The 27,770-nt window shown below is 37.5% G+C and overlaps 1 protein-coding gene across 1 annotated transcript in view; it reads right to left on the bottom strand.

The window, feature by feature from the left end:
- GMNC (geminin coiled-coil domain containing) overlaps nt 1-27,770 on the bottom strand; it is a 137,571-nt gene that overhangs the window by 49,221 nt on the left and 60,580 nt on the right. The gene's annotated exons all lie outside the window — the stretch shown is intronic.

The raw sequence follows: 27,770 nt of genomic DNA, 5'->3' as shown, positions 1-27,770 counted from the left end.
AACACAAAATATCATGGAATAATATGAAGTTGAACATGATCATTGCACACACTGTATGAGGGAATGGAAAAGAATGGCTTAATCTAGCTGGGCTTCCTGCATACCAAGTGGTTGGAAATAAATCTTAATATATTTGCATTGAAGGACAGGGGAAGGAATTTTAGATGGTGAATACTGTATATATTATATACAGTATACATAGGCCTGTGATGAAAAAGAGTAGGTGGATGGAAGAGAGAGAGAGCACTTTGAGTGTAAAGTAAAAATGAATTGGTATAGATATGGAGCTGGAATTATATGTCTGTGGGCATGAATTATATACCATGTGTTGAAAAGACACACTTTTTCCTTCTTGGCACCCTTGTCAAAGATTAGTGCACTCAAAATTTGACCCTTTATTTGTGTAAGTAAGTAAGTAAGTGTTAGCTGCTCAGTCGGGCCCGACTTTTTGCGACCCCGTGGACTGCAGCCCACCAGGCTCCTCTGTCCATGAGATTTTCCAGGCGAGGATACTGGAGTGGGTTGCCATTTCCTTCTCCAGAGGATCTTCCTAACTAAGGATTGAACACTCTGCTCTTTCACTTTCATCCAGAGGCTCTTTAGTTCTTCACTTTCTGTCATATGGGTGGTATCATATGCATGTCTGAGATTATTGATATTTCTCCTGGCAATCTTGATTCCAACTTGTGCTTCCTCTAGCCCAGCATTTCTCATGATATACTCCATATAAGTTAAAGACAGGGTGACAATATAGAGCCTTGACGTACTCCTTTTCCTATTTGGAACCAGTCTGTTGTTCCATGTCCAGTTCTAACTGTTGCTTTCTGACCTGCATATAGGTTTCTCAAGAGGCAGGTCAGGTGGCCTGGTATTCCCATCTCTTTCAAAATTTTCCACAGTTTATTGTGATCCACACAGTCAAAGGCTTTGGCATAGACAATGAAGCAGAAATAGATGTTTTTCTGGAACTCTCTTGCTTTTTCCATGATCCAGCAGATGTTGGCAATTTGATCTCTGGTTCCTCTGCCTTTTCTAAAACCAGCTTGAACATCAAGAAGTTCACGGTTCATGTATTTCTGAAGCTTGGCTTGGAGAATTTTGAGCATCACTTTACTAGAGTGTGAGATGAGTGCAATTGTGTGGTAGTTTGAGCATTCTTTGGCATTGCCTTTCTTTGGGATTGGAATGAAAACTGACCTTTTCCAGTCCTGTGGCCATTGCTGAGTTTTCCAAATTTGCTGGCATATTGAGTGCAGCACTTTCACAGTGTCATCTTTCAGGATTTGAAATAGCTCAACTGGAATTCCAGCACCTCCACTAGCTTTGTTCGTAGTGATGCTTCCTAAGGCCCATTTGACTTCACATTCCAGGATGTCTGGCTGTAGGTGAGTGATCACACCATCGTGATTATCTGGGTCATGAAGATCTTTTTTGTACAGTTCTTCTGTGTATTTTTGCCACCTCTTCTTAATATCTTCTGCTTCTGTTAGTTCCCTGCCATTTCTGTCCTTTATTGAGCCCATCTTTGCATGAAATTTTCCCTTGGCATCTCTAATTTTCTTGAAGAGATCTCTAGTCTTTCCCATTCTGTTGTTTTCCTCTATTTCTTTGCATTGATCACTGAAGAAGGCTTTCTTATCTCTCCTTGCTATTCTTTGAAACTCTGCATTGAAATGGGAATATCTTTTCTTTTCTCCTTTGCTTTTCACCTCCCTTCTTTTCACAGCTATTTGTAAGGCTTCTTCAGACAACCATTTTGCTTTTTTGCATTTCTTTTTCTTGTGGATGGTCTTGATTCTTGTCTCCTGTACAATGTCACGAACCTCCATCCATAGTTCATCAGGCACTCTGTATATCAGATCTAGTCCTTAAATCTATTTCTCACTTCCACTGTATCATAATAAGGGGTTTGATTTAGGTAGTATCTGAATAGGCTAGTGGTTTTCTCCACTTTCTTCAATTTCAGTCTGAATTTGGCAATAAGGAGTTCATGATCTGAGCCACAGTCAGCTCCCCATTTTGTTTTTGCTGACTGTATAGAGCTTCTCCATCTTTGGCTGCAAAGAATATAATCAATCTGATTTCTGTGTCAACCATCTGGTGATGTCCATCTGTAGAGTCTTCTCTTGTGTTGTTGGAAGAGGGTGTTTGCTATGACCATTGTGTTCTCTTGGCAAAACTTTGTTAGCCTTTGCCCTGCTTTGTTCTGACTTCCCTGGTGGCTCAGACGGTAAAGCGTCTACCTACAATGCGGGAGATCCGGATTTGATCCCTAGGTCGGGAAGATCTCCTGGAGAAGGAAATGGCAACCCACTCCAGTACTCTTGCCTGGAAAATTCCATGAACAGAGGAGCCTGATAGGCTACAGTCCATGGGGTCGCAAAGAGTCGGACACGACTGAGCGACTTCAATGTGAATGTCTGCTTCATTCTGTACTCCAAGGCCAAATTTGCCTGTTACTCCAGTATTTCTTGACTTCCTACTTTTGCAATCCAGTCCCCTATAATGAAAAGGACATCTTTTTTGGTTGTTAGTTCTACAAGGTCTTGTAGGTCTTCACAAAACTGTTCAACTTCAGCTTCTTCAGAGTTACTGGTTGGGGCATAGACTTGGATTACGGTGACATTGAATGGTTTGCCTTGGAAACGAATAGAGAGAATTCTGTCATTTTTGAGATTGCATCCAAGTACTGCATTTCAGACTCTTTTGTTTATGACGACTACTCCATTTCTTCTAAGGGATTCCTGCCCACAGTAGTAGATATAATGGTCAACTGAGTTAAATTCACCCAATCCAGTCCATCTTAGTTTGCTGATTCCTAGAATGTCGATGTTCACTCTTGTCATCTCCTGCTTGACCACTTCCAACTTGCCTTGATTCATGGACCTAACATTCCAGGTTCCTATGCAATATTGCTCTTTACAGCATTGAACTTTGCTTCTGTCACCAGTCACATCCACAACTGGGTATTGTTTTTGCTTTGGCTCCATTCCTTCATTCTTTCTGGAGTTATTTCTCCACTGATCTCCAATAGCATATTGGGCACCTACCGACCGAGTTGCTCTTTCAGTGTCCTATCTTTTTACCTTTTCATACTGTTCATGGGGTTCTCAAGGCAAGAATATTGAAGTGGTTTGCCTATCCCTTCTCCAGTGGACAATATTCTGTCAGACCTCTCCACCATGACCACTCCGTCTTGGGGGGGGCCCACATGGCATGGCTTAGTTTCATTGAGTTAGACAAGGCTGTGGTCGGTGTGATCAGATTGGTCTGTTTTCTGTGATTGTGGTTTCAGTCTTTCTGTCCCTGATGCCCTCTTTCAGTGCCTACCATCTTACGTGGGTTTCTCTTACCTTGGATGTAAGGTATCTCTTCACGGCTGCTCCAGCCAAGTGCAGCTGCTGATCCTTACCTTGGACGTGGGGTAGCTCCTCTCAGCCTTTTTTTATAGTTTCTTGTAGTTTATTTCTAATTTCATTGTGTGATCAGAGAAAAAAAATACTCGATATGATTTCAGTTTTTTTTAATTTATTCAACTTCTTGTGGCCCAGTGTGTGATCTATCTTGAAAACAAGTCTTCGACTCTTGCTGCATGATGATAGCTGGAAATTTCAGCATGTGCTCTTATCAGGTTGAGGTAACTCCTGTCTATTACTAACATGTTTAGCTTTTGTCATGAATTAATGGTGGATTTTCTAAAATGCTTTTTCTTTGTCAAATGATACATGACTTGATTTTTCTTTTTAAGCTTGTTGATATGGTGAATTAAATTGATTGATTTTCAAATGTTGAAGCAGGCTTTCACAGTTAGAGTAGATTTCACTTAGTAATTATGTATTTTTCTTTTTATACATTTCTGGATTCAATTTACTAATATTTTGTTGACAGTTTTAATGTGTAAGTTCATGGGAGATACTGATCTGTAGATTTTTTTTCCTCTTTCTTTTCTTTTTATTTTGTACTGTCTTCACCTGGTTTTGATATCATGTTGATACTAGTCAGTATTAGTGAAAGTATCTCAGGCATGTCTGACTCTTTGAGACCCCATGAACTAAACAGTCCATGGAATTCTCCAGGCCAGAATACTGGAGTGGGTAGCCTTTTCCCTGCTCCAGGAGATCTTCCCAACCCAGGGATCAAACACAGGTCCCCTGCATTTCAGGTGGATTCTTTACCATCTGAGCAAAAAGTGAAGCCCATAAAATGTGTTGGGAAATGTTCTATGCTCTTTTATATTCTGAAAGAGATTGTATTGTTGGATTGTATCGTTGGTATTGCTTCAAAAGATTGTCTGAAGAGATTGAGATTGCTGGATCACTGAAAAAACAGCATTCCAGAAAAACATCTACTTCTGCTTTATTGACTATACCAAAGCCTTTAACTGTGTGGATCACAACAAACTGTGGAAAATGCTTTAAGAGACGGGAATACCAGACCACCTGACCTGCCTCCTGAGAAATCTGCATGCAGGTCAAGAAGCAACAGTTAGGACTGGACATGGAACAACAGACTGGTTTCAAATTGGAAAAGGAGGATGTCAAGACTGAATATTGTAACCCTGATTATTTAACTTATATGCAGAGTACATCATGTAAAATGCAGGGCTAGATGAAGCACAAGCTGGAATCAAGATTGCCAGGAGAATTATCAATAACCTCAGATACGCAGATGACACCATCCTTATGGCAGAAAGTGAAGAAGAACTGAAAAGCCTCTTGATGAAAGTGAAAGAGAAGAAAAGGTTGGCTTAAAACTCAACAGTCAAAGAACTAAGATCATGGCATTCAGTCCCATAACTTCGTGGCAAATATATGGGGAAACAATGGAAACAGTGACAGACTTTATTTTGGGGGTCTCCAAAATCACTGCCGATGGTGACTACAGCCATGAAATTAAAAGATCTTGCTCCTTGGAAGAAAAGTTATGACCAACCTAGACAGCATATTAGAAAGCAGAGACATTACTTTGCCAACAAAGGTCCGTCTAGTCAAAGCTATGTTTCTTCTAGTAGTCATGTATAGATGTGAAAGCTAGACTATAAAGAAAGCTGAGTGCTGAAGAATTGATGCTTTTGAACTACTCTGTTGGAGAAGACTGTTGAGAGTCTCTTGGACTGCAAGGAGATCAAGTCAATCCTAAAGGAAATCAGTCCTGAATATTCATTGGAAGGACTGATGCTGAAGCTGAAACTCCAGTATATTGGCCACTTCATGCAAAGAATTGACTAACTGGAAAAGACCCTGATGCTGGGAAAGATTGAAAGCAGGACGAGAAGGGGATAAGATGGTTGGATGGCATATCACCTTGATTGACATGAGTTTGAGCAAGCTCCAGGAGTTGGTGATGGACAGGGAAGCCTGGCATGCTGCAGCCCATGGGGTCGCAGAGTCAGACACGACTGAGCAACTGAACTGAACTGAGAGATTGTATAAAATTGTTGTATTTAAGTGTTTGGTAGATTTTTTTCAGTGAAACATCCAGGTCTTGTTTCTCTTTAGAGAGCTTTTAAATTACAAATTCAATTTCTTTAAAGTTAATAGGATTATTTTAGTTGAATATTTCATCTTTATTGAGCCTTAGTATTTTGTGGGTTTTGAGAAATTTGTCTATTTCTTCTAAACTGAATTTATGACTATAAAATTGTAGTGTTCTATCATGCTTTCAATGACTATAAGACCTGTAGTAATACTTCTTGTTCCATTATTGATATTAGCTATTTTTTTCTTTGCTATTATTTTATTTGTCAGACTTAAAAGTAGAGCTTTATCAATTTTATTTTTTTCCCAATGAATCAGCTTTGTTTCCATTGATTTTCTTGTTTTCATTTGCATTGATTTTTGCTTGTGTCTTTATTATTTTTTTCTTATTCTTGTTTTGGGTATTTTTTATTATACTTGGTTTCTTTTTTTTTTTAAGTGAAAACAACATTATTGATTGAAGGCTTTAGTTGAATGTCAAGTATTTTAATATGCTGTATTTTCATTTTTATTTAGTTCTAGATATATTTTATTTACTTTGAGATTTCTTCCTTGACCCATAGATTATTTAGGCTATTACCATGTATAGAAAGACCTTCCCCAGTGGCTCAGCAGCAAAGAATCTGCCTGCAAGGCAGCAGACATGGGTTTGATCCCTGGGTCAGGAAGATCCCCTGGAAAAGGAAATGACAACCCCCTCCAACACTCTTGCCTGGAAAAATCCTGTGGGCAGAGGAGTCTGGTGGGCTATTGTCAATGGAGTCACAGAAGAGTCAAAAATGACTTAGCAACTAAACAGTAACAACATTATAGAGACTTTCCACTTGGCTTTCTGTTATCAATTTCTACTTGATTATTATTTTAATAGAACATAATATAAACTTTACAAGTAGTTTCCATTTGTTGAGGTTTGCTTTGTGGCCCAGGATATGGTTTATGTCAGTGAATATTCCACTGAGCTTGAAAAATAAAGTGTATCATGCTATTGTATCAACATACATTAACTACTAAGTTTAAATCAGATGAAGTAAATATATATATATATATGTTGCTTAGTCTTTATCTTTTGAGTATCTGATAAAATTGTCCAAGAAAATCTATTGATAACAATAATTATAAAATGGTGATAATCAGAGATTTCCAATTGATTGAGAAGATAAAGTTTTTATAGAAAGAGTGTATTTTTGTCAAACATTAAATGATGAGTAAAACTTCAACATATGAGATTTGAAGGAAAAATATTTTGGATTTGTTTATGTAGGACATGGAGACAGAGGAGAAGGGAAGGAGTTTGATCATCTACTCTTCCAGTATATAGGATTCTACTAATCAAATGTTAAACAGAACCAGATCAAAACATTGGACATTGATACAAAAAGATTCCAGATCTCATGACTCTGATGTTTTATGTTTTCCTTCTTGGGAAAGCTCTCTTCTAAGGCTATTAAAAGTCAATAATTTACAGAATGTTAATACAAAATTAGACTTGGGGAAATAAAAAGTCTAGGTCTGTGAATGTTTCACAACAGTAGTTGATTTCCACTTGAAGCAAAAGAGAAAGGCCTGTTACACATGATATAAATTATAAAGTGCCATGGCAGGTAAGAATAAAAAATTCAAGCCTTTGGGTTAAAGAACCAAAACAATTTTTCTGGTAAATAAGAGGAAACATAATTCCCCTAGAATTTAAACATGTATTAAGAAATTATAGAACATATTAACCATATAATTTTTCATATTGCAGCAAGCAAGTTAAAGTATGAGAATCACTAGAATTAGTCATAGCATGTAGGGAAATTGAAAGATACAGGATACTTTATGCCAAAAGATAAAGTAAAATTTCTTATTTGTTCACATTTTACATATCCACTATTTAGATTTTGCAGATGAAAATGAAGAGTTAAAGACATGCATTGCACAATGTTATGGTACAAATAATACTTTGTTCCTTTTAAAGGACTAAAAAACATTTCACTGTATTTATATTCCACTGTATGTATATTACACTGAATATCTTCTTTGTAAGGTGTTTGTTAAGGCCTTTGGCCTATTTTTTAATCATATTGTTTGTTTTCTTATTGATGTCTTTAAGAGTTTTTCTGTATATTTTGGACAATAATACTTTTTCAGATATATGTTTTGCAGATGTTGTCTCCCAGTCTATGTCTTGTCTTTTCATTCTTTTTGCATGATATTTCACAGAGTAGAAATGTCTAGTTTTAATGAAGTCAAGCTTATCAATTCATCAAAATTAACTGTTAAATTGGTGGACTCAAAGTATAGTAGATAGCCCTCTATAATGCTAGTAGACCTTATCTAATCAGTTGAAGGCCTGGGTTAAACAAAACTGGTAAAACAAGAACAGATGGCCTTAAGAACTGAACTGCAGCATTGACTCTTCCCTGAGTCTCTACCCCGACTATCCATTCTACAGATTTTGGCACTTGTCAGCCACCATAATGATAAACCAATTCCATAAAAGAAATCTCTTTCTATATACATATATACATGCTATTGTTTCTATTTTTCTGGAGAGTCCTAGTTTACTCTTCTTGCTTTACGACCAGGAATAAATCTCCAGGAAGAAAGTTTGTGTAATATAATGCTCACTTTTTTTTTTGTTTTCTTTTTCTCAAGACCATATTACTGTGCTGCCTGCTGTCCAATGTTTAAAAATTGCATGTTAAATATTTTACCCAGTTTTTAATGTTTTAAGGTATGAAGGTCAAATTCAGTCCCTATTCCTTTATTAAGGCAGAACTTAAATTCTAATACATGTATTAAGTAAAAAACAACTCAATTTCCATGTTCTTTAAAAACTCTTATTCCTTTTTTCTCTAAATATTTAAATCTTAATCTTTTTTATTATTTTGTCTATTAGAAAAATGTGAACGCTTTTTATTTAACTTGAGGGAAAACAAATATTTGTTTAGAGTCAAATCAATATGAGTTCAAATGATGTTTCCACCGCCCCACTAAATGCATGAGCATTTTATGTACTTTCTCAGAGCTTTTATTTCCTCATATGACAACTGTGGATAATAACTGCTTCACAGATTTACTCAACATTAAGCACTGGGGACACTATGTGAACTCAATAATTGCTACTCGGGCTTCCCCGGTGGCTCAGTAGTAAAACCATCTGCCTTCCAGTGCAGGAAACAAGGGTTAGCTCCCTGGTCCAAGAAGATTTCACATGCTGCAGAGCAACTAAACCTGTATGCCATAACTACTGAGCCTGTGTTCTAGAGCCCAGGAATCACAACTGCTGAGTCTATATGCCACAGCTATGAAGCTTGAGTGTCCTAGAGCCTGTGCGCCACAACAAGTGATGCCGCTTCAATGAAAGTCCACGTACTGCAACCAGAGAGCAGCCACCACTCACTGAAACTAGAGAAAAGCCCATGTGGCAATGAAGACACATCACAGCCAAAAATATATAAATAAAGCTGCAAAAAAAAAAAAAAACTCTAGTAAACTAGCACACATTTATGAAAAATTTCCCACTTGTCTCCTCTATCCAAATAGATACAGAAAGCAAAGCAGTATTTATTCCAAGTCTATGTTTTCAAGCCACATTCAGTCTAGGGGTAGATACCTGGTGGTTATAAGAGATTTAAAACTGAGAATGTTCATGTAGAAACCATGTTTTCCACAAAAATATACCAGAGACAAGAAGACAAAGAGACAGAGAGAGTTCCCAAGATGGGAAAATATTTCTAATAAATGTTCAATTATTTGGATTCAATTGTTTCTAATACCCAGAGACTAGTTGCATTCTATTTCATGATTTCCATAAGACATCTCACTACCCTTACAATTGAAGTAAGAAATGGCAACCTACTCCTATATTCTTGGAAATTCTAAGGACAGAGGAGCCTGGTGGGCTACAGTCTACGGAGTCACAAAGAGCTGGACATGACTTAGCATACATGCACACATTCTTACAATAAATGTTTACTTTGGCTTAAGTTAGATTAAATTTGGCTTTTGGACTTTGAATATTATTTATCATTTCTTCAACCTTGATTTTCTTTGTTCCCTTGGCAATTTTAATCACATATTTCACCTTTTGCAATAACCCAGGTTATGATTCACTCTTTCACTCTTTAATATTGTGTAAGATATAAAGGAGATAGATTTTATACCAAATATAATGTTTTAAATGAGTTGCAATGTAGAAGTCAGCATAATTATAGTGATCAGCAAAACTATTCCTCAGATAAATGTATTTTATAAGCTTTTCAATGTCTCCACTTGTACTGTTTCTTATAATCCTTAATTATAAATTACTTTAATTATAGTCCAACTTTTTATATAAAGTAATGAAATATGAATCTTATTCACAAAACAAATAAATTCAGTGTAAAATATGTAAATGCAAAACAAGTTTCCAATGTAACAAAAAATGTAGCAGTGATATGCCTCAATTATACCTAAATTAAAAGACACTTACTCCTTGGAAGAAAAGTTATAACCAACCTAGATAGCATATTGAAAAGCAGAGACATTACTTTGCCAACAAAGGTCTGTCTAGTCAAGGCTGTGGTTTTTCCAGTGGTCATGTATGGATGTGAGAGTTGGACTGTGAAGAAAGCTGAGCGCCAAAGAATTGATGCTTTTGAACTGTGGTATTGGAGAAGACTCTTGAGAGTCCCTTGGACTGCAAGGAGATCCAACCAGTCCATTCTGAAGGAGATCAGCCCTGGGATTTCTTTGGAAGGAATGATGCTAAAGCTGAAACTCCAGTACTTTGGCCACCTCATGCGTAAGAGTTGACTCATTGGAAAAGACTCTGATGCTGGGAGGGATTGGGGGCAAGAGGAGAAGGGGACGACAGAGGATGAGACGGCTGGATGGCATCACTGACTCGATGGATGTGAGTCTGAGTGAACTCCGGGAGTTGGTGATGGACAGGGAGGCCTGGCGTGCTGCGATTCGTGGGGTCGCAAAGAGTCAGACACAACTGAGCGACTGAACTGACTGAAATACTGCGTAGAGTACTACTCAAAATTAATTCATATCATGAATATCTTGCCGTAATAATAGAAACTCCCAGGAAACATTTTTGATATACCATTAAGTATCTTCAGGAAAGACCCAAACTGGGTTACACAGACTCAAAAATCTAGAAAGAACATAAAGAAAATATCTAATCCAGAATCCTACTTTCAAGTGTTATCATCAGCCTTAATTTTGTACATGGGTAACTTTGACCTAAAAGCATAAGACGCTTCAATCAAAGTCACAAGACTTAAAAATGAAGCCACGGCAAGAATGTATAGCTCATCTATTTATTCATTCAAATACTCACATAACAAGTAACTATACACTGAGTCCTTATTGTGTTTCAGTCACTGTGGTAATTGCTATGCATAAGTAGTACTTTAACCTGACACATTATTGGAACTCACAATTTTTATTAAAAATAAATCACAAGACTTCTACATACATTATTTTAAAAGAACTTTAATTATGTATGATGGACTCACAGATTCTTTTTTCAATTAATAGATTATGACTCAGTATTATTACTTCTTAATTTAATGTTCAGAGTTTCACAGATTTGTTAAGTGAAAGCCTTTAAACCAGAATTTTATGTGCATTTGTCTTACAATCGAGGTAAGATGATTACCTCCTGGTATAGCAAATTGTTCAGGAGTCTTCTGAATACTTCCAGACCCAGCTCTGGAATTAGACATTTTTCCAAAGACCCCTGGTTCTTCTTAGTGGATAATAATTTTGGGGAACCAAGATATGGGTGTTTCTACTAGTGTAATCATTGCTAGGTGTCTTCTGGTCAGATACCCTGACTCAGATCCAACATCAAATCTATGGTATTTTTGCCAAAATTCACAACATGATTCTAATCATGAAAAAACATCTGAAAAGCCCAAACTGAGACATTTTACAAAATAAATGGTTTACATTCTTCAAAATATGGTAAGCCAATGAATGAAAAAGAAAGATTGAGGAAATATACTACTCAAAGGGAAACTAAAAGAAATGATAACAATGTACCTTATGATCATGAATTAGATCCTGCTACAGATAAAATAAATAAATATAAAACTATATAAGTATAGCTTCCCTGGTGTCTCAGATGGCAAAGAATCTCCCTGCAAAGCAGGGGACTTGGGTTCAATCATTGGGTTGGGAAGATTCCCCTGGAGAAGGAACTGGGCACCCACTCCAGTATTCTTGCCTGGAGAAATCCATGGACAGAGGGGCCTGGCAGGCTACAGTTCATGGAGTTGCAAAGAGTCAGACACGACTGAGCGACTTTCAAGTACAGTAGTGATCAGTGCTAACACAGAAGTGTATGAGATCAATGTTCTATTTTTATTTATAAGGAAGTGAAAATAAATAAAATGCATGATAAAAGAAATATAATTTCCTATATGAAAGTCCCTAGCAGTGGTATGATATACTAAATAGCAGTATATACAGACACACAGAAATGGACACAAGTTCAATTCTCAGCCTTACCAAATTATCAAATTCCAGCCTCCTCATGTTTGAGTATGTGACTTACGTTCACTCTCACTAACTGTGAGTTGTGAAAATGTTTTAAAAGCTTTAGTGCATTTTGCAATTAATAATCATTGCTAAACCTAGGTTAACTTTGGCATTTTTCTTTCTTTGACTCAATTCTGGTATCCTAAGCCCACACCTCACAATATTACCCAGTTCCCCACAACCCCAAAATAATTTAGAAATACCTTTGTCATTAAGTTTCTGCACTACAGAATTTGCATTATTTTCTGTATGTTATGGCATAGACTCCAAGTAAATTGATGACAAGGAGTACATCTTCATTATCTTCTTCTCTTACTAACGAAAAGCACAGTATCTAGAACAAAAACTGGACTCAGTAGTATTTGCTGAGTGAATGAATGGCTCTGGATAGGTGGAAACTCCATTGTATTAAGCCTCCAAATATCTCACTATTTTATCTTAGGAAATCAGCATAGCACTCTGATTCCTATTTTCTCACCTATAAAATCAAAACAATATATGCTTTAAATGATTCTTGTGAGTTAATGAAAATAATGGGCCTGAATGAACTTACAAGTGTAATATGTCATGTGTATCAGTTTCCTGGGGCTGTCATAACAAATTACCACAAGCTTAGTGGTAAAAAAAAAAAAAAAAAAAAAAGGCAAAAAAACCAGAAACTTATTTTCTCACAGTCCTAGAGTTCAGAGGGCTTCCCTGGTGACTTAGAATCCATGCTAAAGAATCCACCTGTAATGCGGGAGACCTGGGTTTGATCCCTGGGTTGGGAAGATGCCCTGGAGAAGGGCATGGCAAACCACTCCAGTATTCGGGCCTGTAGAATCACCATGGAAGAGTAGCCTGGCAGGCTACAGACAGTGGGGTTGCAAAGAATTGAAAACGAGTGAGCAACTAAGCACACAGAGTCTAGAAGTCCAAAATCACACTGCTGGCAGTGTTGGTTCCTTCTGAAGTCTCTTTGGAGGAATCTATTCCATTCTACTTTCCTAACATTTGGTAACTTCAACAATCTTTGGTATTCCTTGCTTGTACATGCATTGCTTCAATCTGTCTTTGTCTTGCATGGCTTACCTTTGTGACCCTGTGTCTGTGTCTTCTTTGTTGTCCCTTTATAAAGGCATTCATGATTGTAATTAGAATATTTTAAAAAAAAAGTGAAAAAGAAATTCACCTACTTCCTGAGAGGAATACAAAGTTGATTTTATGCTTTAAGTCTTAGCTGTTGATAGTGTCCCAGCATTTGGATGGAGTTGATGTGTTTCTCACTGCTTCTGGTAGTACCCCTTGCAAAGTTCTACAAGTGATAATAGCTGGCACCTAACTCTGTGTAGTAGAAAAAGTTGGTGCCACCGGTGGGAGTAAGTGGTAGCAGCTTTTGAAATTTCTGTAGAAATTGCGCACTAGAAACACTTTAAAGTAGAACTATCATGTGATCCAGAGAGATACTGCTAGGTACATATTCTAAGGGAAATCACTATCCTGAACAGATATCTGTACCCACAAGTTTAAATAAAGCAGAAAGAATGGATATTAAAAAAAAAAGAAAGAAGGAAGGAAAGAAGGGAGGGAGGAAAGGAAGGAAGGAGAAGAAAACATGTGACCTCAGCATAATCCCATTTTATTCTATTAGGTGTATCACCTTGAATGATACACCTAATAGTTTGTGTATAGATATGGTTTTTCCTGTGGTCATGTATGGATGTGAGAGTTGGACTGTGAAGAAGGCTGAGGACCGAAGAATTGATGCTTTTGAATTGTGGTGTTGGAGAAGACTCTTGAGAGTCCCTTGGACTGCAAGGACATCCAACCAGTCCATTCTGAAGGAGATCAGCCCTAGGATTTCTTTGGAAGGAATGATGCTATAGCTGAAACTCCAGTACTTTGGCCACCTCATGCAAAGAGTTGACTCATTGGAAAAGACTCTGATGCTGGGAGGGATTGGGGGCAAGAGGAGAAGGGGACGACAGAGGATGAGATGGCTGGATGGCATCACGGACTCAATGGACGTGAGTCTGAGTGAACTCCGGGAGTTGGTGATGGACAGGGAGGCCTAGCGTGCTGTGATTCATGGGGTCGCAGAGTCAGACACGACTGAGCGACTGATCTGATCTGATCTGATCTGACCATTGCTAAAATAGGAAGTCGAGAAATACCTGGAATAACAGGCAAATTTGGCCTTGGAGTATGGAATGAAGCAGGTCAAAGGCTAATAAGAGTTTTGCCAAGAGAACACACTGGTCATAGCAAACACCCTCTTCCAACAACACAAGATAAGTCTCTACACATGGACATCACCAGATGGTCAACACTGAAATCAGATTGATTATATTCTTTGCAGCCAAAGATGGAGAAACTCTATGCAGTCAGCAAAAACAAGACTTGTAGCTGACTATGGCTCAGATCATGAACTCCTTATTGCCAAATTCAGACTTAAATTGAAGAAAGTAGGGAAAACTACTAGACCAGTCAGGTATGACCTAAATCAAACACCTTATAACTATACAGTGGAAGTGAGAATTAGATTTAAGAGACAATATCTGATAGAGTGCCTGAAGAACTATGGACGGAGGTTCATGAATTGTACAGGAGACAGAGATCAAGACCATCCCCATGGAAAAGAAATGCAAAAAAGCAAAATGGTTGTCTGAAGAGGCTTTACAAATAGCTGTGAGAAGGGAAGCAAAAAGCAAAGGAGAAAAGGAAAGATATAAGGATCTGAATGCAGAGTTCCAAAGAATAGCAAGGAGAGATAAGAAAGTCTTCTTCAGTGATCAATGCAAAGAAATAGAGGAAAACAACAGAATGGGAAAGAATAGATATCTCTTCAAGAAAATTAGAGATACCAAGAAACGTTTCATGCAAAGATGGGCTCGATAGAGGACAGAAATTGTATGGACCTAATACAGCAGAAGATATCAGGAAGAGGTGGCAAGAATACACAGAAGAACTGTACAAAAAAAATCTTCATGACCCAGATAATCACAATGGTGTGATCACTCACCTAGAGCCAGACATCCTGGAATGTGAAGTCAAGTGGGCCTTATAAAGTATCACTACGAACAAAGCTAGTGGAAGTGATGAAATTCCAGTTGAGCTATTTCAAATCCTGAAAGATGATGCTGTGAAAGTTCTGCACTCAATATGCCAGCAAATTTGGAAAACTCAGCAGTGGCCACAGGACTGGAAAAGGTAAGTTTTCATTCCAATCCCAAAGAATGGCAATGCCAAAGAATGTTCAAACTACCACACAATTGGACTCATCTCACACGCTAGTAAAGCAATATTCAAAATTCTGCAAGCCAGGTTCAGCAATACGTGAACTGTGAACTTCCAGATTTAGAAAAGGCAGAGGAACCAGAGATCAAATTGCCAACATCCCCTGGATCATCGAAAAAGCAAGAGAGTTCCAGAAAAACATCTATTTCTGCTTTATTGACTATGCCAAAGCCTTTGACTGTAGGGATCACAATAAACTGTGGAAAATTCTGAAAGAGATGGGAATACCAGACCACCTGACCTGCCTCTTGAGAAACCTATATGCAGGTCAGGAAGCAACAGTTAGACCTGGACACGGAACAACAGACTGGTTCCAAATAGGAAAAGGAGTACATTAAGGGTGTATATTGTCACCCTGCTTATTTAACTTCTATGCAGAGTACATCATGAGAAACACTGGGCTGGGCTTGATTCTGTTTCTCTCGGAATCAAGATTGCCGAGAGAAATATCAATTATCTCAGAGATGCAGATGACACCACCCTTATGGCAGAAAGTGAAGAGGAACTAAAAAGCCTCTTGATGAAAGTGAAAAAGGAGAGCGAAAAAGTTGGCTTAAAGCTCAACATTCAGAAAACTAAGATCATGGCATCCGGTCCCACCACTTCATGGGAAATTGATGGGGAAACAGTGGAAACAGTGTCAGACTTTATTTTTCTGGGCTCCAAAATCACTGCAGATGGTGATTGCAGCCATGAAATTAAAAGATGCTTACCCCTTGGAAGGAAAGTTATGACCAAACTAGATGGCATATTAAAAAGCAGAGACGTTACTTTGCCAACAAAGGTCCGTCTAGCCAAGGCTATGGTTTTTCCAGTGGTCATGTATGGATATGAGAGTTGGACTGTGAAGAAAGCTGAGCACCGAAGAATTGATGTTTTTGAACCATGGTTTTGGAGAAGACTCTTGAAAATCCCTTGGACTGCAAGGAGATCCAACCAGTCCATTCTAAAGGAGATCAGTCCTGGGTGTTCTTTGGAAGGAATGATGCTGAAGCTGAAACTCCAATACTTTGGCCACCTCACGCAAAGAGTTGACTCATTGGAAAAGCCCCTGAAGCTGGGAGGGATTGGGGGCAGGAGGAGAAGGGGACGACAGAGGATGAGATGGCTGGATGGCATCACCGACTCGATGGACATGAGTTTGAGTAAACTCCGGGAGTTGATGATGGACAGAGAGTCCTGGCATGCTGTGATTCATGGGGTCGCAAAGAGTCAGACATGTCTGAGCAACTGAATTGACAGACTGACTGACTGACAATTGCTATCCTCATGGCTGAAAGGAAAATCAATGTTATTGCAGAAAAAACTTCATGACATTAAAGAACTTAATTCTGTGTTTAAAATCCTGCATATTTTCAATCTTTTAAAGGGATTTTTAAAAAATATTTTTCTCGGAACTTGAGTTTTTGCTTTTGAATTAATCGATCATTTAGTTAGAAACCTGTATTAACATTTCCATATTAGCAACTTCTAAAAGATCTTCAAATACTTAAAAGATAATATGATTTAAAAGGTCACATAGATAAGTGACTTTTTAGAACTGAGAGATTGGGAGGGAATGGGTAATGACAGCTAATGAATATGGGATTTCTTTTGGGGGTGGTGAGAATGTTCTAAATTGATTGCAGTGATGGTAGTACATTTCTGTCAACATACCAAAAAATCATTGAATTACATACTTTGAGGAGGAACTTTATGGTTTGTGACTCTTATCTCAATAAAATAAATTTTTTATAAAAAGTGACATAGAGAATAAACTTCTTTGACTCATTAAAATTTTAAAAATTAAAATTAATTGCCTATTAGACAGAGGATGAGATGGTTAGATGGGATCACTGACACAATGGACATGGGTTTGGGTGGACTCTGGGAGTTGGTGATGGACAGGGAGGCCTGGCATGCTGCGTTTCATGGGGTCGCAAAGAGTCGGACACGACTGAGTGACTGAACTGAGAAAAATCTTGATGATTCTAACACCTGTATCAAAAAGAATAGAATATATCTGAGATTTTTACCATGTAAAGAAAAAATTATTCACATTAAATTATTAGTGTTTTGTAAAGGTGAAAACATACCTAGAATGGTCTTTGTTTTTCTAAAGAAGAGACTTCAAGTGGAAATATAGTATCTGTGCCCTCAAATATATAAAAGACACTTAGTGAATTATATTTTCACTCATGCTTCCATATAAGTTTTTATGAAACTTCCTTTAGTGCTATACTGTTTCATACACTACCATTTCATATGCGATCTCCAAATTATTAGCACTGTGAAAAAGTTGAAGCCAGAAGAATGAGGAAATAATCATCACCCAAAGCTTTCAACTCTGTATTAACAAAGACAACAGATTTGAAAAGAAAGACCTATCACCAAGGAAACATCAGATCCCTGAGGTTTCCATTTCCCAGAACATACCTGCAAGTCAGTACCCACCTTTCAGTTCTCGTTACAAAATAAACTATTGAAATTTACTCATGCAGTTTTTCTTTCAGACATTTAGCTAGGTCAATATTCACTATTTATTTTTATATTCCATTTTCAATTCCTCCCAAGACATAATTTAGAGATATGTGGATTGAATGATGTCACTTTGGTTTGTGTATTTGTAAGAATCCAAATATTCATTCATCTACAGCACCATGTTGCTATTATATCATGAACACTTGTTGCACTTGTTGCAGTAATATTAATTACCCAGGGCCTGCTACATAATTTATGGTGCTGAATGCACAATGAAAGTGTGTTTTCAAAAAGCAAAGGAAATGTGTCATTAAAATTACTAACATTTTCTTTCTTCAGTTGTTTTTCTCTTGACTTGTCTTAGTGTTTTTTTCAATTCATTCATTCAAAGAAAGGGCCTCCCTGGTGGCTCCAGACGGTAAAGAATCTGCCTCCAATCCCTGGGTTGGGAAGATCCCCTGGAGAAGGGAATGGCAACCCACTCCAGTATTCTTTCCTGGGAAATTCCATGGTCAGAAGAGCCTTGTAGGCTACAGTCCATGGCATCATAAGGCGTCAAACACAACTGAGAGGTTAACACTTTTCAAGCAAAGAAATTTAAAAGCATTAGTACACATTTTATTGTACATCTTTATGTTGTACATGTATTACATATGTACAATATAAATTGTACATATATAATACTGTACATTTAATCTGCATTAAATGCCAGATTTAATGCAAGTGTAAGAGCACTCAAACTACATGCAGAATCACTGAAATCACACAATTTGTATTTTGTACTTGGTACTGTTGTTGTTCAGTCATCCAGTCATGTCTGACTCTTTGTGAACCCATGGACTGCAGCACACCAGGCTTCCCTGTCCTTCATCACCTGCCGGAGCTTGCTCAAATCTATGTCCATTGAGTCGATGATTCCGTCCAACCAACTCATCCTCTCTTGTCCCCTACTCCTGCATTCTATCTTTCCTAACATCAGGGTCTTTTCCAATGTGTCAGCTCTTTGCATCAGGTAGCCAAAGTTTTGGAGCTTCAGCATCAGTCCTTCCAGTGAATATTCAGGGTTGATTTCCTTAGGATTGACTGGTTTGATCTCCTTGCAGTCCAAGGGACTCTCAAGAGTCTTCTCCAATACTAGAGTTGGAAAGCATCAGTTCTTCCATTCTCAGCCTTCTTTATGGTCCAACTCTCACATCCATACATGACTACTGGAAAAACCACAGCTTTGACTAGATGGATCTTTGTTGGCAAAGTAATGTCTCTGCTTTTTAATATGCTGTCTAGGTTGGTCACAGATTTTCTTCCAAGGAGCAAGCATCTTTTAATTTCATGGCTGCAGTCACTATCTGCAGTGATTTTGGAGCCCAAGAAAATAAAGTCTGTCACTGTTTCCATTGTTTCCCTATCTATTTGCCATAAAGTAATGTGACCCAATGTCATGATCTTTGTTTTTTGAATGTTGAGTTGTATTTTTTTTTTTTTACTTTTAATGCTTTACAGAATTTTACTGTTTTCTGTCAAACCTCAACATGAATCAGCTATAGGTAGACATATATGTCCTCCCTTTTAAAACTCCCTCCCATCTCCCCTGCCCCCAGCCCTCCCCTCTAGGTTGATACAGAGCCCCTGTTTGAGTTTTCTGAGCCATACAGCAAATTCCCATTGGCTATCTGTTTTACATATGGTAATGTAAGTTTCCATGTTACTCTTTCCATACATCTCACTCTCTCCTCCCCTCTCCCCATGTCCATAAGTCTATTCTCTATATCTGTTTCTCCATTGTTGCCCGGTAAATAAATTCTTCAGTGCCATTTTTCTAGATTCTGTATATATGTGTTAGAATATGGTATCTTTCTCTTTCTGACTCACTTCACTCTGTATAATAGGTTCTAGGTTCATCCACCTCATTAGAACTGACTCAAATACATTCTTTTTTAAGGCTGAGTAATATTCCATTGTGTTATATGCACCACAGCTTCTTTATCCATTCATCTGTCAATGGACATCTAGGTTGCTTCCATGTTTTAGCTATTGTAAATAGTGCTTCAGTGAACAATGGGATACCTGTGTCTCTTTTGAATGTTGAGTTTTAAGCCAGCTTTTTCACTCTCCTCTTTCATCTTCATCTTTTTAGTTCCTCTTTGCTTTCTATTATTAGAGTGGTGTCATTTGCATATCTAAGGTTATTGATATTTCTCCCGGCAATCTTGATTCCAGTTTGTGCATTATCCAGTTCAGCATTTTGCATTATGTACTCTGCATACAAGCTAAATAAGCAGGGTGACAATATACAGCCTTGACATAGTTGGTGCATGTATATATAATTCATTCTTACTCGAGCAGCAAAATATGGCATGAAGTGAACTTGATTGATTTTATTTCACTTCTTGATATTGCATATTCTACTAACCCACTGTACCTCCAGGTACTGATGAGCAATGAAAGATTGAAAGGCAAATGAATTATCAGTTACCTTATCTTTCCCTTTCTTTCTATGTCATTAATTTTAGCACAAGTGATTAACTTAAGGAAGGAAGTAAAATGAGTAAGAAAAGGACATGATGGCTTGGTCACTTATGTTTGTTAGGACACAATGGCTTCTTTCTTCATTCATAATGTTCTGATTCAGTTAGAAAGTATGGCTTCCCAGGGTTGTCAATGTCATCTACTCTGTTGTAACATAGCACACTTTTATGCACTTTGTCTTTTTTTTTGTCTTTCTTTTATTTTTTTAAATTGGGGTATAGTTGCTTTACCATTATGTTTGTTTCTGCTATACAATGAAGTGAATCAGCTATATATACATACATTCATCCCCTCCCTTATAAATCTCCCTCCCACTCACCATCCCACCCCTCTATGTCATCACAGAGCACTGAGTTTTGCTCCCTGCACTACACAGCATGTTTCCACCAGCAATCTTTTTACACATGGCAGTGCACACATGTCAGTCCTAATTTCCCAATTCCTCCCACCCCTTACCCGCCACTGGGTCCATAGGTCCATTTCCTATGTCTGTGTCTCTATTGCTGCCCTGCAAAACCATTCATCTATACCATTTTTCTAGGTTTCATATATATGCATTAATATATAATATTTGTTTTTCTCTTTATGACTTCACTTAGCATGACATACTCTAGGTCTATCAGTGTGTCTACAAATGATCCAAATTTGTTCCTTTTTATGGCTGAGCAATATTCCATTGTGTATATTACCATATTTTCTTGATCCATTCATCTGTTGATGGACATTTGGGTTGCTTCCATATCCTGACTATTGAAAATAGTTCTGCAATGAACATACAATGAGGTATCACATCGGTCAGAATGGCTATAACTGAAAAATCCACAAACAATAAAAGCTGGAAAGGATGTAAAAAAAGGGAACCCTCATGCACTGTTGGTGGGAATGTAAATTGATATAGCCACTATGGAAAACAGTATGGAGGTTCCTTAGAAAACTAAAATAGAACTACTGTATGATCCAGCAATCCCACTTACTGGACATATATTCTGAGAAAACTATAATTCAAAAAGATACATGTATCCCAATGTATAATGTTAATTGAAACTTGTGATTATTACTGTGGTGTCATCACTATTTCCACATAATAGTACAAAGCAAGTATTACTTTACTTAATTCATTATGTTTGTATAGTAATTTACAGTGCATAATTTTTTGTTTGTTTTTGGTTCATTAAGATGTTATTTACTGTGAGGGTTAATTCCAATAGACCTAGAATTAACCTCATTAACCTATGTTACTGGAATACCTACACAGCACTAACGCTTGATCAAGGCATGATGCCATGCTGCTGTGCTTAGTTGCTTAGTCATGTATGACTCTTTGCCACTTCATGGACTGTAGCCCACCAGGCTCCTCTGTCCATGGGGATTCTCCAGGCAAAGAATATTGGGTGTTTGCCATGCCCTCCTACAGGGGATCTTCCCAACCCAAGGATCGAACCCAGGTCTCCCACATTGCAGGCGCATTCTTTACCAGCTGAGCAACAAGGGAAGCCCCAAGGCATGATATATAATTGTTAATAGTTTTCCTTTGTAGTCATATGTCCAAAGGAGTTTGAAGATGATTCACACTAGTTTATTGACATTATTTAATCAACAGCAGTGAGACTGATGATTTGTATCAGTCAAGACTCCAGTATAGACTCTATGGTTCCAAGATGTTCTGTTCACACATCGATAGTTTCTGATCCAACAAAGGAAGCACTTACACAGCCCTTACACACAGTCAGTGCTCTTGCCTGGATTCTCAGGTTTGAGGTCTTTGGCTATGAGGCACACCAATACTTTAATACTGCTTCTCCACTTCACCCTTTACTTTCAATAAATGTTAGATTTCTACACATTGTCATTTTGGGTCCTGCCATCTTTTTCAGCAATTAATCCTGTCTAACTAATACCATTAGTTCATTAACATAGTCTATGTTTCAAGAATTTATGAGCACAATATTTAAAATGTATTATTTCTAAAAATTTGTATAAACAACCCCATAATCAGGATATACTTTACTTCTCCAACCTAAAGTGTTTCTTGTGCTCCTTTGCAGCTGACCCCACCTGCCCCATACTAGGCAATCAGTCTTACAAAGTTCCAATTCACTTCTCCCTTCTAGGAAAGCTGAACAGAACACGACTCCCATATCTTATACCTACGTGCACTGAGACACTACAGCCCATTTGCATGGCTGTATTGAAATATTTTACATATTTGAATAAACACAGATACCATATAAATTACAGCTGTTAAATTATTTGAATCTAACCAATAAACAGAACTCCTAGGTGTTTCTTTGGTCTGAGGCATCATGAAGAAATTACTGATCATCAGTTAGTCCTTTGGACTTAAGAAATTTGTGAATGTCTGATATTCATCTCACTGTGAAGAGGAAGGCAGATGTTACTGATTCCTGAATGAGGGGAAGCATATTGTTCACAATTATATTGGCAGAAAGTAGCACAATAGCAACAACTAGCAATGAGTACATTAGATAGGAGTTGTTTCCTTCAAGAGTCAAGATATTCACAGAGATTGATGACTGAGACAGCTGCTCAAGATCTCATCAGAGTTGTAGGCCAAACTGATCTGCTATCAGTAGTGCGAGGCTTCCATTGTCTTGATAACAATAAGACTGCCACACTCGTTAATTTTCTGTTTAGTTGATCTATCCATAGGTGTGAGTGGGGTATTCAAGTCTCCCACTATTATTGTGTTATTGTTAATTTCTCCTTTCATACTTGTTAGCATTTGTCTTACATACTGCCCGTGTTGGGTGCATATATATTTATAATTGTTATATCTTCTTCTTGGATTGATCCTTTAATCATTATGTAGTGACCATCTTTGTCTCTTTTCACAGCCTTTGTTTTAAAGTCTATTTTATCTGATATGAGTATTGCTACTCCTGCTTTCTTTTGGTCCCTATTTGCATGGAAAATCTTTTTCCAGCCCTTCACTTTCAGTCTGTATGTGTCCCCTGTTTTGAGGTGGGTCTCTTGTAGACAACATATGTAGGGGTCTTGTTTTTGTATCCATTCAGCCAGTCTTTGTATTTTGGTTGGGGCATTCAACCCATTTACGTTTAAGGTAATTACTGATAAGTATGATCCCGTTGCCATTTACTTTATTGTTTTGGGTTCGAATTTATACACCGTTTTTTGTTTCCTGTCTAGAGAATATCCTTTAGTATTTGTTGGAGAGCTGGTTTGGTGGTGCAGAATTCTCTCAGCTTTTGCTTGTCTGAAAAGCTTTTGATTTCTCCTTCATACTTGAATGAGATCCTTGCTGGGTACAATAATCTGGGCTGTAGGTTATTTTCTTTCATCATTTTAAGCATGTCTTGCCGTTCCTTCCTGGCTTCAAGAGTTTCTATTGAAAGATCAGCTGTTATCCTTATGGGAATTCCCTTGGTCTTATTTCTTGTTTTTCCCTTGCTGCTTTTAATATTTGTTCTTTGTGTTTGATCTTTGCTAATTTTATTAATATGTGTCTTGGGGTGTTTCGCCTTGGGTTTATCCTGTTTGGGACTCTCTGGGTTTCTTGGACTTGGGTGATTATTTCCTTCCCCATTTTAGGGAAGTTTTCAACTATTATCTCCTCAAGTATTTTCTCATGGGCTTTCTTTTTGTCTTCTTCTTCTGGGACCCCTATGATTCGAATGTTATGGCATTTAATATTGTTCTGGAGGTCTCTGGGATTGTCCTCATTTCTTTTAATTCGTTTTTCTTTTATCCTCTCTGATTCATTTATTTCTGCCATTCTATCTTCTAATTCACCTAATCCTATCTTCTGCCTCTGTTATTCTACTATTTGTTGCCTCCAGAGTATTTTTAATTTCATTTATTGCATTATTCATTATATATTGACTCTTTTATTTCTTCTAGGTCCTTGTTAAACCTTTCTTACATCTTCTCAATCCTGTCTCCAGGCTATTTATCTGTGATTCCATTTTGATTTCAAGATTTTGGATCAATTTCACTATCATTATTCGGAAACTGGAGAGATCACAACAGACAACACAGAAATACAAAGGCTCATAAGAGACTACTATCAACAATTATATGCCAATAAAATGGACAACGTGGAAAAAGTGTACAAGTTCTTAGAAAAGTACAACTTTCCAAAACTGGACCAGGAAGAAATAGAAAATCTTAACAGACCCATCACAAGCATGGAAATTGAAACTGTAATCAAAAATCTTCCACCAAACAAAAGCCCAGGTCCAGACAGCTTCACAGCTGAATTCTACCAAAAATTTAGAGAAGAGCTAACACCTATCCTGCTCAAACTCTTCCAGAAAATTGCAGAGGAAGGTAAACTTCCAAACTCATTCTATGAGGCCACCATCACCCTAATACCAAAACCTGACAAAGATGCCACAAAAAAAGAAAACTACAGGCCAATATCACTGATGAACATAGATGCAAAAATCCTTAACAAAATTCTAGCAATCAGAATCCAACAACACATTAAAAAGATCATACACCATGACCAAGTGGGCTTTATCCCAGGGATGCAAGGATTCTTCAATATCCGCAAATCAATCAATGTAATACACCACATTAACAAATTGAAAAATAAAAACAATATGATTATCTCAATAGATGCAGAGAAAGCCTTTGACAAAATTCAACACCCATTTATGATAAAAACTCTCCAGAAAGCAGGAATAGAAGGAACATACCTCAACATAATAAAAGCTATATATGACAAACCCACAGCAAACATTATCCTCAATGGTGAAAAATTGAAAGCATTTCCTCTAAAGTCAGGAACAAGACAAGGGTGTCCACTTTCACCATTACTATTCAACATAGTTTTGGAAGTTTTGGCCACAGCAGTCAGAGCAGAAAAAGAAATAAAAGGAATCCAAATTGGAAAAGAAGAAGTAAAACTCTCACTATTTGCAGATGACATGATCCTGTACATAGAAAACCCTAAAGACTCCACCAGAAAATTACTAGAACTAATCAATGATTATAGTAAAGGTGCAGGATATAAAATCAACACACAGAAATCCCTTGCATTCCTATACACTAATAATGAGAAAACAGAAAGAGAAATTAAGGTAACAATTCCATTCACCATTGCAATGGAAAGAATAAAATATTTAGGAATATATCTACCTAGAGAAACTAAAGACCTATACATAGAAAACTATAAAACACTGGTGAAAGAAATCAAAGAAGACACTAATAGATGGAGAAATATACCATGTTCATGGATCGGTAGAATCAATATAGTGAAAATGAGTATACTACCCAAAGCAATTTATAGATTCAATGCAGTCCCTATCAAGCTACCAATGGTATTCTTCACAGAGCTAGAACAAATAATTTCACAATTTGTATGGAAATACAAAAAACCTCAAAGAGCCAAAGCTATCTTGAGAAAGAAGAATGGAACTGGAGGAATCAACCTACCTGACTTCAGGCTCTACTACAAAGCCACAGTTATCAAGACAGTATGGTACTGGCACAAAGACAGAAATATAGATCAATGGAACAAAATAGAAAGCCCAGAGATAAATCCACGCACATATGGACACCTTATCTTTGACAAAGGAGGCAAGAATATACAATGGATTAAAGACAATCCCTTTAACAAGTGGTGCTGGGAAATCTGGTCAACCACTTGTAAAAGAATGAAACTAGAACACTTTCTAACACCATACACAAAAATAAACTCAAAATGGATTAAGGATCTCAATGTAAGACCAGAAACTATAAAACTCCTAGAGGAAAACATAGGCAAAACACTCTGACATACATCACAGCAGGATCCTCTATAACCCACCTCCCAGAATATTGGAAATAAAAGCAAAAATAAACAAATCAGACCTAATTAAACTTAAAAGATTCTGCACATCAAAGGAAACTATTAGCAAGGTGAAAAGGCAGCCTTCAGAATGGGAGAAAATAATAGCAAATGAAGCAACTGACAAACAACTAATCTCAAAAATATACAAGCAACTCCTGCAGCTTAACTCCAGAAAAATAAATGACCCAATCAAAAAATGGGCCAAAGAACTAAATAGACATTTCTCCAAAGAAGACATACAGATGGCTAACAAACACATGAAAAGATGCTCAACATCACTCATTATCAGAGAAATGCAAATCAAAACCACTATGAGGTACCATTTCACACCAGTCAGAATGGCTGCAATCCAAAAGTCTACAAGCAATAAATGCTGGAGAGGGTGTGGAGAAAAGGGAACCCTCTTACACTGTTGGTGGGAATGCAAACTAGTACAGCCACTATGGAGAACAGTGTGGAGATTCCTTAAAAAACTGGAAATAGAACTGCCTTATGATCCAGCAATCCCACTGCTGGGCATACACACTGAGGAAACCAGAAACGAAAGAGACATGTGTACCCCAATGTTCATTGCAGCACTCTTTATAATAGCCAGGACATGGAAGCAACCTAGATGTCCATCAGCAGATGAATGGATAAGAAAGCAGTGGTACATATACACAATGGAGTATTACTCAGCCATTAAAAAGAATACATTTGAATCAGTTCTAATGAGGTGGATGAAACTGGAGCCTATTATACAGAGTGAAGTAAGCCAGAAAGAAAAACACCAATACAGTATACTAACGCACATATATGGAATTTAGAAAGATGCTAACAATAACCCTGTGTACGAGACAGCAAAAGAGACACTGATGTATAGAACAGTCTTATGGACTCTGTTGCAGAGGGAGAGGGTGGGAAGATTTGGGAGAATGGCATTGAAACATGTATACTATCGTGTATGAAACGAGTTGCCAGTCCAGGTTCGATGCATGATACTGGATGCTTGGGGCTAGTGCACTGGGATGACCCAGAGGGATGGTATGGGGAGGGAGGAGGGTTCAGGATGGGGAACACATGTATACCTGTGGCGGATTCATTTTGATATTTGGCAAAACTAATACAATTTGTAAAGTTTAAAAATAAAATAAAATTTAAAAAAAAATTAAAAAAAAAAAAAAGACTGCCACACTCCCAGCATCACATCTGCTATCCAAGAAGGAAAAAAATAAATAGAATAGCTAAGAGGAAAAATGAATAAAAGACATCCTAACAGTTTAGTCTGAATTTAAAAATAACTTCCTTAAAAATTAGCCTAGAGAATTCCTTTTGCATCTATTGGCCCGAAAAGGGTTATATGACCATGCCTAACAACAATAAGGGCTTCCCTGGTGGCTCAGACAGTAAAAGCATCTGCCTACAACGTGGGAGACCCAGGTTCGATCCTTAACATAACATTACAACAATAAAGGAAATGGAGTATTTTATTTTCTAGACTTTAGAGGACATCAGTTGAAAATGACTTTTGAGTGCAAATAAATAATAAGGCAAAAGGAGAAGAGGACAGCAGAGGATGAGATGATTAGATAGCATCACTGACTTAATGGACATGAGTTTGAGCAAATTCCGGGAGATAGTGAAGGCCAGGGAAACCTGGTGTGCCACAGTCTATGGGGCCACAAAGAGACACGACTGAGTGACTGAACAACAAATAT

Source organism: Bos taurus, chromosome 1 (genome assembly GCF_002263795.3).
Source record: "Bos taurus isolate L1 Dominette 01449 registration number 42190680 breed Hereford chromosome 1, ARS-UCD2.0, whole genome shotgun sequence".
Lineage (NCBI taxonomy): Eukaryota > Metazoa > Chordata > Mammalia > Artiodactyla > Bovidae > Bos > Bos taurus.
Note: the sequence above shows the minus strand (reverse complement) of the source record. Positions and strands in the feature narration are given on the sequence as shown.